General features: G+C 39.9%; 1 long non-coding RNA gene across 2 annotated transcripts in view; it reads right to left on the bottom strand.

Annotated features, from left to right (window-relative positions):
• Positions 1 to 17,425, bottom strand: part of LOC139158415 (uncharacterized) — a 57,246-nt gene that overhangs the window by 20,497 nt on the left and 19,324 nt on the right. The window contains exon 3 of one of the 2 annotated variants that reach the window (XR_011557688.1): positions 16,312 to 16,331. The exons of the other annotated variant lie outside the window; for it this stretch is intronic. This is a non-coding gene — a long non-coding RNA (uncharacterized lncRNA). Of the gene's footprint in view, positions 1 to 16,311; positions 16,332 to 17,425 lie in introns of those variants that run through there. 2 annotated transcript variants of the gene reach the window in all.

Raw genomic sequence — 17,425 nt, forward strand, 5'->3', positions numbered from 1 at the left:
CCCAGAGTTTTCACCTCCCACTTGTCTGAAAAAGCTGGGTTGAAAACTCCAATGGCACAAAACAGAAACTTCAGAGCAGGAACCACAAAATAACACAGATAAACAGCCACAGTTTGCCTTGGGCCGTTGTTCCCTTTTATACCTTTAGCCCTCATTAAGGGAACCACACCCAGCCCTCAGTATAAGAACCACACCCAGCCCAGGTGCTCCTATAATGACTTGTCATACTCCTTAAAGCAATCCCTTCTTTGCATAGCTCTTCGGCTACACAGATCAATATATTGATCTGCAGAAGAATCCAGAGACGAAAGACTGTCTGAGGGACTGTATGTCAAATCCCCTGGGCTGTCTGCTGAATCCTGCATCCCAGTGGCCTCATCCTCCTGGCTGTCTGCCACGTCTTCCTGGCTGTCTGCCACATCTTCCTGGCTGTCTGCCACATCTTCCTGGCTGTCAGCCAGGCTTTCACATTCACTTTGTGCCGCGTCTCTCCCATCTGTGGGAGCAATGGCTGGCCCAGGCCCAAACACAACAGTAAATACAGGAATTCCTTGACTAACAATTGGTTGCTTGGGGACTGTATGATGGACATACCTGTTAAGGAGTGTGCAGAACTCTTGAGTTATCAAGGACATGCACAGAGGAAAAGTGGGATTCCAGCAGATATCCAGAAGAGATGAGTAATTATTCAGTCATACAAAACAGATACATTAATGTTCAATTAGTGTTTACTTTAGAAATAGCACACCCCGTCCTGCCTGCTACCCACCCCTGCTTATGACCCAGAATTGAAGCACTGATGGCTATTCCCTTCTCTGCAGTTATATGTTGCATCCCCTTCTCTGCAGCATTTTGCGCACTTGGCAACTGGCCCACATTTTGCAGTGTCCTGCTGTCACGTAACCATGATTGATAATGTTTTTGCCAGAAACTGGCATTTACTTATGGTTTCAGCCACTGTATTTGCTTTGCCACTGTTGCATTTGCTTAACAACCACTGCAAAAAAGATCATAGGTTCAGGTGGGATCACATGGTGACAGGCTTAATGACCGTCATGACTTACAACCTTAATTGTGGGCTCAATTACAGTTCTAAGTAAAGACTATTTATAATTATTGGTCACTAGGCAATTTTGGGACAATGGTTTTCCATCACTTATTATATGGGAATAGTAATATAACTATCCGGAAAGAAGGGAGGAAATTTCAATTGTTTAAGACTTATTTTTCAAGAATAAGAAATGCTGGGTCAAATTCACTCAGGTGATTTAGAATTAAGGGTTATCATGTAATTGTTAGTTAACTTAATTGATGGACAGAATCAAGATCAAGTGAAATATTAGTACCACTTTATAATGCCATATTTGGAATATTGCATCCAGTTTTGGTCACCATGATTAAAAAAACAACTAGAAAGAGTTTTAGAAAAGAGCAATAAAGTTGATTAGGGGATTAAAAGCTAAAATATGCTTTAGATGTTTTAGAATGGTTGAAGGAATTTGGTATGTCTAGTTTAATTAAAAGAAGGACTACCTTAGAACTACAGAACTGTCAGGAGAAAGAATTCCTTACTGTGTGGGGAAAATCTTATAACTGGCTTGAATGAATGAATGAATGAATGAATGAATGAATGAATGAATGAATGAATGAATGAATGAATGAATGAATGAATGAAAAATCAAGTAACAGCAACTGCAAATATTAACACTAACCAAAACTTTTATTGTGATAGATTAAGAATGTGATAGAGGGACTTATATGACAGAAATCTTTGGGGGAGTGGGGAGGGCATAAGCACCAACCTGAAGCATCAGGAAGTAAAAACTGCCTTACAAGCAAATATGGCGTGAAGGCAGCTTCAGGGCTGCTTCTCTCCTATTCTAAGGATCCAGCCATTGACTTGCCATGTCCCTCCCCATATGGGAGGAGAAGGAGGGGAAGGGTCACCGCAGCAAAGGCAGCCTTCGCTTCCTGCCGCTTTGGGCTGGAGTTTATGCCCTCCCCACTTGGCCGAAGAACTTAGGGTGTGTGTGGATATGGCAAGGCAATGGCCAGATCCTTAGGGCAAGAGAGAAGCCGTGTCCAAAGACCCTCCTTAAGTGAATAGCCACCTGCCCCTCCCTGCATGCCTTTGCTGCACTTTGGCACTCACTTGAGGGTCTCTGCTTGCAAGTGCAGCCTCCTGGCCCTGCCACAGCCAACCATGAAGTCATGAGAGGAGGAGGAGGAGGGTTGCCCAAAGGGAAGCCTCCACCGCAGGTGGCTATGTTCCTCAAGCAGTGCCCGAGAATCAGCCCTGACCGTTTCTTCATTCCCGCTGTTGCCCTTACCTTCTCAGGCAAAGTGAGGGAGGGGAGGGTGAGACCAGCCAGTGATGGGACAGGGAGCTACTGCAGGTGGCCCAAAGAGCTGCATGCGGCTCCAGAGCCATGGACTGGCGACCTCTGCTCTAGGAAACAATGGTTTCCTTTAAGATGGTTCATACCACTCCCTCCTTTAACAACAACAAAGGGCATTACTTCCTGAATCCATGCCTTTTCTAGCTGCATGAACGTGACAGATGAGCCGTGGATCAACCTTACTGCTGAGAGAACTTCGGCCTCAGAGTTCTTAACCACACTTTCCATTTCTAAAGTCTGCAAAGAATCCTGGATTTTCTATCGGATCAGGATGTTGTCAAAGGTATCTTGCTAAACCGGGTCAAAATGGAGTCAAACCTGGAGTGAATGTGAGCAACTTTATCTTCAAAGACTCTTTCAAACAGTGGCTTGCCAAATCATATTCACACACATATGTCCTAAAAAAGAGACCAAGGAATAGAATAGAATAGAATAGAATCCTTTATTGGCCAAGTGTGATTGGACGCACAAGGAATTTGTCTTTGGGGCACATGATCTCAGTGTACATAGAAGAAAAGATATATTGGTCAAGAATCATGAGGTACTGTACAACACTTAATGATTGTCATAGGAGTCAAATAAGCAATCAGGAAACAATATTAATAAAAATGTTAAGGATGCAAGCAAGAAGTTACAGTCATACAGTCATAAGTGGGAGAAGATGGGTGATAGGAATGATGAGAAAAAACTAGTAGTAATAGTAGTGCAGACTTAGTAAATAGTTTGACAGTGTTGAGGGAATTATTTGTTTAGCAGAGTGATGGCATTTGGGAACAAAACTGTTCTTGTGTCTAGTTGTCTTGGTGTGTGGTGCTCTATAGCGATGTTTTGAGGGTAGGAGTTGAAACAGTTTATGTCCAGGATGCGAGAAGTTAGTAAATATTTTCACAGCCCTCTTTTCAACAGAATACAGATTAATTTAGTTCCACAGAAGTAAGTTTGTAGAGAAAATAGTAGCTGTTTTTTCTTATTTATTAAAGAGGAAAGGACCAATGGCTACATAATACCTTCTGATTGTTAGCATTAGAAAACCAACACATAGCCAATATATTTAGTCCAAGCAGTTTGTTTTCAGCTATTATTAGAAATATAATTTAGATTTTGACCTCCATTATTTCTTTCAGGCCTTCCATTGGCATTCAGCTGGTCATTGAGATAATTACTAAAGAAAAATAATTCAGTTCTTGCTCTAATCGGTTTGGCCTGTGTTCTGACTTTAGCTATTATAAGCTGGTAACCTTTGATTCCTTGACTCTATGTTCATGTATATACTTGGAACATAAGAAGAGTCTTGTAGGATCACATCAGGGACAATCTAATGCAACCCTTTGTTCCACAGTGGAACAAAAAAATGAGAGTAACTGTTAAAAAACAAATTAGAGAAACTGACACAAAATATCAGAAATGACAATTAGATGGCCATAGCTGACTGTGGCATGGCATAACAGCGCCAAAATGCTCACAATGTAGCAAAATGTCAACACCTTACAAGTCATGAGTCTTGGATTTGGGATAAATTCTGTAAACTAACCCATTTGAGGTATGTTGATTCAAAAATTGTTACATCTGAAGACACAAATACACCTCCACGTGGCCTCAATGATTGTCTAAAAGAATGCAAATGACCAGCTGTCTGAAATAAGTATAAATCTTTGCATTCCCCACCGTCCAGTTGAAGCTTAAGAAGCTTCTTGGATGAGAAGCGAAATATCTTCAAAGAAAAATTAGAAAGTCCAGTTGCCTCTTGAAAAAAGCACTTTGGAACACCTGTGATGCATTGTTTTGCCCAACTCAAGATTACAAATAGTCAAACCGACACAACAGCATTATACAGATTTACCGGGCACAATTTAAAATGCTGATATTGACCTTTTAACTATCCGATGTACCATCTTTTCCATTACAAATCTGCCTGGCCAGCAAATGAGTTTCTTTAAAAATACTTCTTTTAAGAGGCTCATTTTTCTGGTAGGTGGGAAAAGATTTCTTTGTGTCACCTTGAGTCTAAAGAATGCAAAGATGGAGCTCTTTCAGTAGGTTTTTAATTGTATATTAATTTTAACATTAGGGTAACCTTACATTTTAAACTTTCATCTCATCCAGGATGACTCTGGGCATTGTACAATAAAATAAACAATTGAAACATTCTACAAAGACCACTAAAACAATTAAATATGAATAAGAACAAGACCACAAGAGAATATTTCTCACAACAAAACACTTTCTGATTGAAATCTTATTCTATTCTATTCTATCCTATCTATCTATCTATCTATCTATCTATCTATCTATCTATCTATCTATCTATCTATCTATCTATCTATCTATCTATCTGTGTCTGTGTCTGTGTCTGTGTCTGTGTCTGTGTCTGTGTCTGTGTCTGTGTCTGTGTCTGTGTATGTATGTATGTATGTATGTATGTATATATGTATGTATGTATAATATTCATCCAAATGAAAGGGAATTCATTTATAAACTTTACAACTTAAATCTTGGAGTTACAGCAGCTATTTGATAACAATGGCCATCTACCTATTTCATATTCTTTGATTGTATTAAATTCTTAAATACTATCTATGAAGATTCTTAGAAATCCAGATGGGCTCTAACTAACCCCCCCCCCCAATCAAATTAAACGGTTATCTGTTTATTCAATATAATATAAATATGTCAGCTTAATATCAATACAATAGCTGCAACAATTGATTAAAGCAGAACTGGTCAAAATCAATAGTATAGTAGCAACTACCTCCAGTATTTCATTGTTTGTTTGTTTATTTATTGGACTTACATAGCTGCCTATCTTATAAAATGGCTCTGTGCAATTTATAACAATTCATAAAACATAGTTAGGAACATATCCTCCACCTCGGTGCCAGATGAGGAGTCTATCCCAATAAAAAAGTGGCAAGTCTAATTCAAAACTGTTCTGCCAGGCTCTCTGGTAGGAGCCTCCCGAAAATTCAAGGGTACAAATTTCAGACACACACACGTTTGAAAATTCAAAACAATGTTCTTTATCCCAAAAGTCAAAATAAACTAAGCACTCTTTTTGTATTGCAAAGAGCACTTGTCCCAAAACAGCTGGGTAGTCTGTACAATTAACCTTAAGTAGTCATTAAGTACTTAGCTAGCAGCTGTGAAGAAACTTCACACCCCTTCTTCTTCCACCGAAGTGAGACACACACACACACACACACGCACACACACACACACAGGTTGCTCTGCTTTGTTTTCAAAGGCCTGAAAAATCAACAAGCAAAGTCTAGAAACCAGCCACCCAGGATTCCTGACAAACTGCGATCAGATACTCTTTCACAACGGCCAAACCCACACGCTGCTATTTATAGCAGCAGCCCTAATTACTGGAGCCCCACCCAACCAAAGGTGGCCTCATTTTTTCTTGTAATAATCCTTTAGTTGTTATCTCCTATGCATCACTCTATGCATGCGTGGATGTGTCATTAATTCTTGTTCAGAATCCAAAGACCTGGGCAAGCTGTGGCCCGAGGGCCAGATGCGGCTCGCCTGCTGTCTGTGACCAGCCCACGGAGGTCGGTTCAACTTTTCTAGATAAGAACTGGGCATACAAATCTAATAAATTTAATTGAATTGAATGATACAGATGATTGATCTCCTCCTGGACTGTCTGCCAAACTCCCCTCTTCCCTGTCACTCATGTTTCCTTGGTCAGAGGAGGCTTCATCGGCAGATTCCATCGGGAGAAAAACAGGCCTGAGGCATGTGGATGTCTCCCCCACATCCACCTGCACATTCCTTGGGGCAGGAGCTGGGCCAGAGCTAACCACAACAAAAACCAGACATACTGGCTGAGTATATTTTCAAATCCAAATTTTCAAGAGCTCAGGACTCAAATATAATTTGCCTGAATGGATGGTGTGCCCATTTTGTGTTCTTTGCCATTCAAATTGTTTCAATTTCATGCCTGCATTTATTGATTAGTTTTCTTTAGTCTATTTTGATGCTGCATGATTTCAATCAAATCTTTTTATCTCACGTACAAACAAAATGAAATTAATTTCTTGTCTATCTTTGATGTTCAGTTTGAATGCAGAATCTGTAGTATGTCCACATGGGTTAATTTCAAAAGGTAAGACTAGATTTGTATTAGAGTTACCTTACAGTGACTATGAGATAAGATTGTACAGTATGTTTATTTCATTTTGATATTATGAACGTTTTGAATTATAACATAATAGCCAAAATGATACAAAGATGTGTTCTACATATTACCAGCAACCAGCAGCAATCCATACGAGGAGAAAGAAGAGTGGAGAATATAACTCAAGTTCTATTATGCATTTAAAAAAATGAATTCTTTGAATTCAGTTTCCTTATTTTGCAAAAGTACATGTCTCTCTTTCTCTCTGTGTAAAAATGATGGAGAAGTAGAAACATTTTCAAAGCATATCTGAAATCTGGTATCAGAACACCTCTGAAAGCTGCATTATTGCTTTATCAAATTTAATTCTGTTGACACTGGCAAAAACTCTCAGGAAATTCAGTTTTAAGCTATCGTGTCTTTACCTAGAGATGTCAAGGAGGCATTTTGAATTCGAAGAATATATGCTGCCACTAAGTTACAAACCAATCTATAAGCTTTATATCTAAAGGTGCAATTTTCTGATGAAAACGACCAGCAGATGATCTAATGGCGAACCTTTTTTTGGCTCGTGTGCCAAAAGTGTGTGTGTGTGTGCATGCTAGCACAGAGGCTCACACCCTTGCCCTTTCTGTGCAAGCGCACAACCCCCTACTACCCTCTGTGCATGCACACAGGCCTCACTGAAGCCTCCAGGGTCCTGAAGCCTGGGGTCAGCAAAAAACGGTCCAATGGGCCAACTGGAAGTTCAGAAAAAGGGAATTCAGTTTGTCTATTGGGCTGTTTTTCACATTCAGGGATGCCTCCTGAAGCCTCTAGAGCAGACCTGGGCAAGATGTGGCCCGAGGGCCAGATGTGGCCCGCCCGCTGTCTGTGACCGGCCCATGGAGGTCGGTCCACCTTTTCTAGATAAGAACCAGGTTGTTCAAGATATATATAATATATAATAGATAATAGATAATAGATAATAGATAATAGATAAAAGATAAAAGATAAAAGATAATATATAATATATAAAAGATAATATATAATATATAAAAGATAATATATAAAAGATAATGTATAAAAGATAATATATAATATATAAAAGATAATGTATAAAAGATAATATATAAAAGATAATATATAATATATAAATATAATATATATTTATAATTTATAATTATAATATAATTAACTCAGTTCTACCCAATAATATACAGTATTGGGTAGAACTGAGTTAATTATATTAGTCCGGCCCTCTAAAACCATCTCAATTTCTCATGCGGCCCTATGGCAAAATTAATTGCTCACCCCTGCTCTAGAGCAGTGATGGCAAACCTATGGCACGTGAGTCGTCGCCCTAGCTCAGCCCCCACGTGCATGTGTGTGCCGGCCAGTTGATTTTTGGCTCGCACAGAGGCTCTGGCAGGGTGTTTTTGGCTTCCAGAGAGCCTCCAGAGGGGATGGAGGAGGGCGTGTTTACCCTCCCTCAGTTCTAGGGAAGCCTTTGGAGCCTGGAGAGAGCGAAATACGAGCCTACTGGGCCCATCAGAAGTTGGGAAACAGGCCATTTCCGTTCTCCAGACGGCCACTGGGGGTGATAGGGGAAGCTGTTTTCACCCTCCCCAGGCATTGAATTGTGGGTGTGGGTACCTGTGTTAAAAACATGAGTGAGTACCTGTGTTAAAAAAGGTTCACCATCACTTCTCTAGAGAGTGAAAAACGGCCTTCCTCGAGGCTGAAAAATTAGATGGTCAGCGTGTGCATGTTTACTGGAGCTGACATTGGGCAACACCCTGCATACTCTCTGATATGGCTCCCAGTGCCACCTGTGGCACACGTGCCATAGGTTCGCCATCATGGATCTAATAGAAAGGAACGGAATCTACCATGTTATGTTTTCAATTTGCCTTCTTTTCTGTTTTCCATAGTTATGTAAATATTTTGTAGAACTCTCGAATCAGGGCTCTTAAGCCATCATGGCTTGTTTATCAGTATAAGTAATTCAGTGCAAACTTCTATCCTCCAATTAATATCTGCTAACTTTATTCAGTGTTTTTTTTTAAAATGTTTCATTTTGGAATCACCACGGTTGAAATTCTCTTGGAACAAAATGGCCTAATAGCTCAAGGTTGTGTGAGCAGCGATAGTGTTCAGTGACAGCATCATTTTTCCCTTCTTTGAGCCACTTGTGGAAAAGAAACTCTGTGACACATAAAAAACAGACACATATAAATGACTTGGCTGAATAACTCAATGATGTTCATACATCTCAGAAATGTGTGTGTCAGGAATGAAGAAGAAGTAGGATCGGAATAAAGGAAGGAAAAATATAATTTGTCTGCTTGTGTCGTGTGTGTGCGCGTGTGCGTGTGTGCATAATGGCTATCTTTTGAGAACCGAATGCAATGAAACTTCATTTTAATGTATGCTAATGTTTAAAGTGACAATAACATTTTTATTCTATTCTATGCTTCTATTGTGGTTCTATGTTTGTGTGCATGTATTTGTTCATTTGCACAGCTCTTGGAAGAATTAAAAATAAGTAGGAAGTAGGAAACAAAGACAGAAACTATTTTGAAATCAAAATAACTAACGCCACCATCAGAAATAATATGATTTATTTATTTATTAAGAAATTTTATATGGCTCCCAACTCACTCATAGTGACTCTGGCTGGCTTGCAGAAATAAAATCTCATATATAAAACCCCATAAACCACTTTGCATCTAGCCGACAGCTGAATTCCTCAATATCTTATTTTTAAATAACCCATATGTTTAATTTCCCAGTTAATTCTCTCCTTTGTTTTTTCTGTCATGTTTTTCACTAGAAGTTTTGTTTTATCTTTATTAATTTTTAGTCTCACTACTTCTCCAGATTGTTCAATCTGTTGCATTAGTTTCGGTCCCATCTCTAATGTTTCTTCCAATATCAACACCAAATCATTCTTTAACTCCCAACTCCTAGCCAACACAGGTTTGTCAGAAACAAATCATGCCAAACCAATCTCATATCGTTTTTCAACACCATAACCAAATCAGTAGACCAACGCAAAGTAGTAGACCTCATATACTTGGACTTCAGCAAAGCTTTTGATAAAGTAGATCACAATCTCCTAATCCACAAATTAGAAAAAAGCGGGGTAGACTTCAACACATGCAGATGGATAAACAGTTGGCTGACCAACCACACCCAACGTGTAGTCCCCAACGGCTCCAAATCCACATGGAAGAAGGTAGGCAGTGGGGTACCACAGGGTTCTGCCCTGGGCCCCTGTGCTCTTCAACATTTTTATCAATGACCTAGATGAGGGAATAGAAGGGGAACTAATCAGATTTGCAGATGACACCAAGCTGGCAGGGATAGCCAACACCCTAGAGGACAGGCTCAAAATACAAAAAGACCTAGACAGACTAAGGTTGTGAGCCCAACCCAACAAAATGATGTTCAACGTTGAGAAGAGTAAGGTCCTTCACATAGGTAAAAAAAAACCTAGACATGCATGCAGTCTGGGAGAAACCCCACTTAGCAGTAGCGACTGTAAAAGAGATCTTGGTGGATAATCAACTAAACATGAGCCAGCAATGTGCAGCAGTGGCTAAAAAAGGCCAACACAATTTTAAGCTGCATCAACAGGGGGATACACTCCAAGACCAGGGAGGTATTAATACCACTCTATAACGCCCTGGTCAGACCTCACCTGGAGTACTGCATTCAGTTCTGGTCACCACACTTCAAAAGGGACATTGAAACTTTGGAGAAGGTGCAAAAAAGAGCAACAAAAATGATTAGGGGTCTTGAAACCAAGATTTATGAAGAGGTATTGCTCGAACAGGGTATGGACAGCCTTGAGAAAAGGAGGGCCAGGGGGGACATGATCGGAGTGTACAGGTACTTGAGGGGTTTCAACCTGGAAATAAGGAAGAACTTCCTGACGGTCAGAGCGATCAACCAGTGGAAGGGCCTACCAGCGGAGGTTGTGAACTCCCCAACTCTGGACACTTTCAGGAGGGGATTGGACTGTCATTTGGCTGGGGTGTTGTAGGATTTCCTGCCTAGGCAGGGGGTTGGACTTGATGACCTGCAAGGTCCCTTTCAACGCTAATAAAAATAAATTAAATAAATAAAAAACCTCCACTCCCTACCTCTGCCTTCTTGTCTCCTACACTTCCCCATTAGAAGGTCATAAAATTTAATACCTAATTACAATCATTTTTTGGGGGTGGAATGTCTATAGCTTCTTTCAAATTAGTGTTGTCTTTTGTTGACTGCTTGGGCAAGTCCATACAATTTTTTGCCAAGGTTTTACAGAAGTAGTTTACAGTTGCCTTCTCCTTCCTAGGGCTGGGAGAAAATGACCAAGGTCCCCCAACTGGCTGTGGCCAAGGTGGGACAAAAATTTCCATTCTCTTGATTTCTAGTGTAATGCCTTAACGACTGCACCAAACTGGCTCTCCAAGTTAATTACACTTAGCTTCAGTTAATACTATAAGTGATTAATTCAAAATTGCTTTCAGGATAGTACACTTCAGGCTAGACATAGTCTTTGCACATGTGAGTTATCATGATTATCTTTGTAAATGAGCTCATATGTAAGCAATGTGCAATGCCTGAACTCAGTAATATTTCATATGGAAATAGCCTGCTTCTCACTGCAGTATAAACAGAAAAGTAAGTATATTTTTCCGATATTATATATCTGATAAATACTAAATATTTATATACAAATGATAAATGTACCAATGGGATACCAAGAGGGGGTTTATCATTTGCATATAAATATTCATATGCAAATGAAAAACACAATGGGATGCTACCAAAGACAGCAGCAGGTGTGAGGTTGTGTTAATATTGCCAGTCGACAAATCAGAAGTTTGCGGGTCAGCAACAGAAGTGAAACATTTGTTGTCAAGTCAGTTGTGATTCCTGATGATTGCCCTCTGCAATTTTCTTGGCAACTAATTTTGGAAGTAATTTAACACTTCTTTCTTCCCAGGAAGAAGAAAATATGAGTGACACATAATCACTCAAATGGCTTTGGGCCTAAGACAGGCCTCCTAGTTTCTAGCCAGGTACTACTACTACTACACTGTTGGAATACTGTGTTCAGTTCTGGAGACCTCACCTACAAAAAGATATTGACAAAATTGAATGGGTCCAAAGACGGGCTACAAGAATGGTGGAAGGTCTTAAGCATAAAACGTATCAGGAAAGACTTAATGAACTCAATCTGTATAGTCTGGAGGACAGAAAGAAAAGGGGGGACATGATCGACACATTTAAATATGTTAAAGGGTTAAATAAGGTTCAGGAGGGAAGTGTTTTTAATAGGAAAGTGAACACAAGAACAAGGGGACACAATTTGAGGTTAGTTGGGGAAAGATCAAAGGCAACATGAGAAAATATGATTTTACTGAAAGAGTAGTAGCTCCTTGGAACAAACTTCCAGCAGACGTGGTAGATAAATCCACAGTAACTGAATTTAAACATGCCTGGGATAAACATATATCCATCCTAAGATAAAATACAGAAAATAGTATAAAGGCAGACTAGATGGACCATGAGGTCTTTTTCTGCCGTCAGACTTCTATGTTTCTATGTTGGAGTCCCTTCTGTCTCCCAATTAAATTGCCCACCAAAGTGGTACCCATTTATCTACTCATGGTTGCCCTCTTTCGATCTGCTGAGTTGGCAGGAGCTGGTGCCTGTGACAGGAGCTCACCCTACTCTACAACAACAACCAGATCTCAAACACAGTATGCTAATCTCATGAGCCATTGTGCTCCTAGCTTCTAGGAGGGACAGGGTGGGGCAGGGTAGGATGGACAGGATCAGCCAGTCCTTGCAACTACCAGTTCTGTGAATCAGATGAAAATTAACATCCTCTTTGCCCAAAAGAGTTCAAACCAGCTGAATCCCACCAAACTAGGTAATATTATCAATGTTAATGAGTATGGGGTTTGATAGAATGTTAATTTCTAAGACCCTTCAGAATCCACCTACCCATATGGCCACTCATATAAGTAAGCAGCTACGTCATTCCAAAGAGGAAGCCCTTCCAAAGAGGAAGTCTTCGTGACGTCAAAGCTCCGCCTATGGAATTCCCTATTGGGATTCCCCACCTCCTTTCTAGCCTCCAGTTTGGCCGGAAACGCCACCGCTGATTGCAAAAAAGGGCGCTCCGCTGAGCGGCGCCGGCTGGCTGTAACCTTCTGAAACAGCTGGGCTCTTCTCGGCGGCCTCCAGAATCTGAACCCGAACTTCCGGGTTCGGCGTTCGGGAGAATGCCGAGAAGCCCCCCAGCTGTTTCAGAAGGTGACAGCCAGGCAGAGGCACTTCTCGGTGGCCTCCTGAACCCGAAAAGTTTGGGTTCGGGTTCGGGAGAATGCCGAGAAGCACACGGCTGTTTTAAAAGGTGACAGCTGGGCGGCGGCACCCAGCGGAGCACCATTTTGCGATCTGTGGTGGGTTCGTAAGCTGAAAAAAGTTCGTAAGAAGAGGCAAAAAATTTCCGAACCCCGGGTTCGTATCACAAGGGGTTTGTATCACAAGGGGTTCGTATCATGAGGTACCACTGTACTATTGTTATTTTAGATTCTAATTATTAGATTTGTCATTATGTATTGTTTCTATCACTGTTGTGAGCCATCCCTAGTCTACGGAGAAGGGCGGCATGCAAATCTAAATAATAATAATAATAATAATAATAATAATAATAATAATAATAATAATAATAATAATAATAAATAAATAAATGAGCTTCTGAACATGCAATAAGCAAAACAAGATGGAGGTGCCTATGGCACCACCAAGAGGGCTAGTTTGGGGGCATGTCCAGCCAGCCATTATTGCTGGTTTGGCGAGCAGAGAGGAAATTCCTGCTACCAGTTCTATAGAACCAGTCTGAACCAGCAGGAACACATTTCTGGTGGGAATGTCTCCAAACCCTTCAGAGAAGGGCAGCATACCAATCTAATAAATAATAATAATAATGATAAATTACAGTATTTTTGGAGTATAAGATGCATCTTTTTCCTCCCTAAAAGAGGCTGAAAATTTGGATCCACCTTATAATCTGAATGTAGCTTTCTTCGAAGCTTTTTTTTCAGCCCTAACGATGTTCTTACCTTGCAGGCTCTTTCATTGTTACTCTTTGCGAAGAATGTTTTCCAAGCCCTAAGTCTTTGCAAGGTTTTTTTTTTCATTGCTCTAACTTGCTCTGAATGTTTCTTTCCATCCCTAATGAGGTGCTAACAATGCTCCCTTACTGGCTTGCAAGCTCTTCCATTGTTACTCTCTCCAAATAAGGTTTTTTTTAAAAAAAAACCTAACCAGGGGATGAAATAATGTGCTGACCAGATATTCATCTGGTAGGCAGATTTCCACCACCACCCATTTTCCTCCCCAAAACCTAAGGTGTGTCTTATACTCTGAAAAATATGGTATTCCATTTCCAAACAAGCTATTGGTACATGGTAGATGGTGCAAAACACTTTCAGCTTTCATTGTCAAATGTTTCAGGTGGAAGAACAGAGCTGTTCAGAAGAATTGAGTTAAGGAGGTGGGGTGGAAACATCACACAATCAATAGGAACTGCTCTATTTTCCATTTATTGTTTCTCCCTCTTTTTTTAAAAAAGACTCTATTTTCTTATAGAATCTGGAAGCCTCTCTGTTCAATACCAATTCATCTTCTGGGCTTCCCATGCATTGACTTAGCAAATGAGGGAAAATTTTCAGCATCACTTAAGAAGATGAGCAGACAAAATGCTTCTGTATAGTGGATATATTGAGTAAACAGGGAAAATAAGACTTATTCGGTGATCCTTCATAAAACTGTCTTTTCTTGTTAAGAAAATAGGAAATAGCAAATAGGGAGAAAATCCCTAAGAAGACCACTTAGATTGGTCCTCCGATTATAAGAATCAGTGTTTTCTCAATGGCAGTATTTCCTTTGCAATTCTTTGCAGACTTTGCCGCTCTGAGTCTATGGAGAAGGGCGGCATAGAAATCCAAACAAATAAATAAATAAATAATAATAATTAATAATAATTCATTAGATTTGTATGCTGCCACACTCTGAGGATTAAATAAAATAAATAAATAAATTCTAGGTGTCAAGATAAGGGTTGCTTTAGCACTGACTTTAAAATAATGCACTAAATAATTAACTGATTCTTTCTCACGTTCTATGTCAGTTTTTTTTAAAAATAAACAATGCTGGTTACTTTAAATAAGATCAACTCATAAACTTGCCTCCCAAGGACAATTCCACCTGTCCATCCATTACCCTGGGGGGGGGGGGGAATCACTAACCCCCTCAGAGAGGGTTCACAACTTGGGCGTCCTCCTCGATCCACAGCTCACGTTAGAGAAACATCTTTCAGCTGTGGCAAGGGGGGCGTTCGTCCAGGTTCGCCTGGTGCACCAGTTGCGACCCTATTTGGACCGGGAGTCACTGCTCACAGTCACTCATGCCCTCATCACCTCGATGCTCAACTACTGTAATGCTCTCTACATGGGGCTACCTTTGAAAAGTGTTCGGAAACTTCAGATCGTGCAGGATGCAGCTGCAAGAGCAATCATGGGCTTTCCCAAATATGCCCATGTTACACCAACACTACACAGTCTGCATTGGTTGCTGATCAGTTTCCGGTCACAATTCAAAGTGTTGGTTATGACCTATAAAGCCCTTCATAGCACCGGACCAGATTACCTCAGGGACCGCCTTCTGCGGCACGAATCCCAGCGACCAGTTAGGTCCCACAGAGTGGGTCTTCTCCGGGTCCCATCAACTAAGCAATGCCGCTTGGTGGGACCCAGGGGAAGAGCCTTCTCTGTGGTGGCCCCAGCCCTCTGGAACCAACTCCCCCCAGAGATTAGAATTGCCCCCACCCTCCTTGCCATTCGTAAGCTACTTAAAACCCACCTCTGTCACCAGGCATGGGGGAATTAAGATTCCTTTCCCCCCTAGGCCTTTATAATTGTATGCATGGTATGTTTGTATTTATGTTTGGTTTTTTATATTAAGAGGTTTTTAATTCGCTTTTAGTATTGGATTATTATTGTACACTGTTTATGATTGCTGTTAGCCGCCCCAAGTTTTTGGAGAGGGGCGGCATATAAATAAAAAAAAAATAAAATAAAATAAAATAAAATAAAATAAAATAAAATAAAATAAAATAAAATAAAATAAAATAAAATAAACCAACTAAGTAGATATTAGGTTATTTTCATCCCAGTTACTCTATGACAGTGGTTCCCAAAATTTTTCAGTCTATTGCCCCCTTGGTATTACAAACTCATCCTCAGTGTCCGTACCCCACCCCCTATAAATAGCATTATTCACAATAGTGGTTTGCATAACCCACTAAGCAAGATAGTTCCAGTGAAATTCAAAACTATAACAATTAATTGCACATTTATTCAAAATCCAATTTAAAAATCTTTTGTTAATTCAACAAAATTGCTGAACATGATCCAGTGAAAACAGTTTTTCAAAGTTTGATAATCATTAATGAAGAACCTTAGTAATTACTAACTTAGTAAACTCTGTACAATTTAATACCTACTTCACTGTCCAGCAAATTCTTAATGTGATGGGTGGGTTTGATGAAGTGATACCAGTTTCCCAATGTCTGGTTTTAAATCGCCTAGCAGGAATCTTAAATTATCACAGTCAGTAATCTGGAGTCAATTTCTTTGCTTGGAGAGAAGTTGGATCACTACCCTGAAACAACGTTCCACCAAATATGAGGTTGGAAATGCAACAAGGAGCTTCTTAACCACTGTCCATAGAGCAGCATAGGGATCAGAATTTTCCTTCTGTAACCAAAATTCTTGGCATGATTTCTTAAACTTTGGCTTCAGCTCAATGTCATTTTGCAGCTCTAACAGTTGTTCCTCTGCCACCCCATCTTCCTCAGTATCTGAAAATGGATTTATCACCCAATCTGGCATTTCCATCAAAAGAAGATCCTGGTATCTGTCTATCTGTCTATCTGTCTGTCTGTCTGTCTATCATCTATCTATCTATCTATCTATCTATCTATCTATCTATCTATCTATCTATCTATCATCTATCTATCTATCTATCTATCTATCATCTATCTATCTATCTATCTATCTATCATCTATCATCTATCATCTATCTATCTATCTATCTATCTATCTATCTATCTATCTATCTATCTATCTATCTATCTTCTAGCTCAGACAAGCTCAGAAATTAATATAGCTCATGATGGCCTATATTGTGCTTGACTAGGAGAGAGGTATTAGTAATTTTGCAATGCCTCTGATGAAGTGAGTGGCAGCTCACATAAGTTTATACTGGAAAAGTAATCCCAGATTCTGTTTTGACTTTTCCTTGAATTGGAGCCTTTCCTTCTCATGGGAGCCAAGGATGTCCTACCAGGTGTTGGAGAGGTGAGGACCAAAGCCAGCCAGGATGGAGGATGCGACTTGGTTGGACCATGCGATGGATGTGTGACCTGGGGGAAAAAACTTTGGGGTTTTGATTTGGGTGGGGAAAACCTCAAGTTCTTCAGAGTCGGGTTTTCCCCAGATGTGCCAATATGACATGCCTAATAAATGTATGCTTTGAAGAATATGCTTGCCTTGGAGTTTTGATTTTGTTGGGTGTATTTGCTGGAATCTTGACACCCAACATTTTTATGGCTAAAATAAAGCAATTATAAGAACCATAGAGTCTGTTTCAGAATGAGTGGCATATAAATGAAATAAATAAAGTAAGTAAGTAAGTAAGTAAGTAAGTAAGTAAGTAAGTAAGTAAGTAAGTAAGTAAGTAAGTAAATAAATAAATAAATAACTGCTAAGTGAATCACTGCAGTTCTTAAGTGAATCATGTAGTCATTGAACAAATCCAGCTTTCCCCTACTGATTCCCCCATCTATTCT

This window comes from Erythrolamprus reginae, chromosome 2 (assembly GCF_031021105.1).
Source record: "Erythrolamprus reginae isolate rEryReg1 chromosome 2, rEryReg1.hap1, whole genome shotgun sequence".
Lineage (NCBI taxonomy): Eukaryota > Metazoa > Chordata > Lepidosauria > Squamata > Dipsadidae > Erythrolamprus > Erythrolamprus reginae.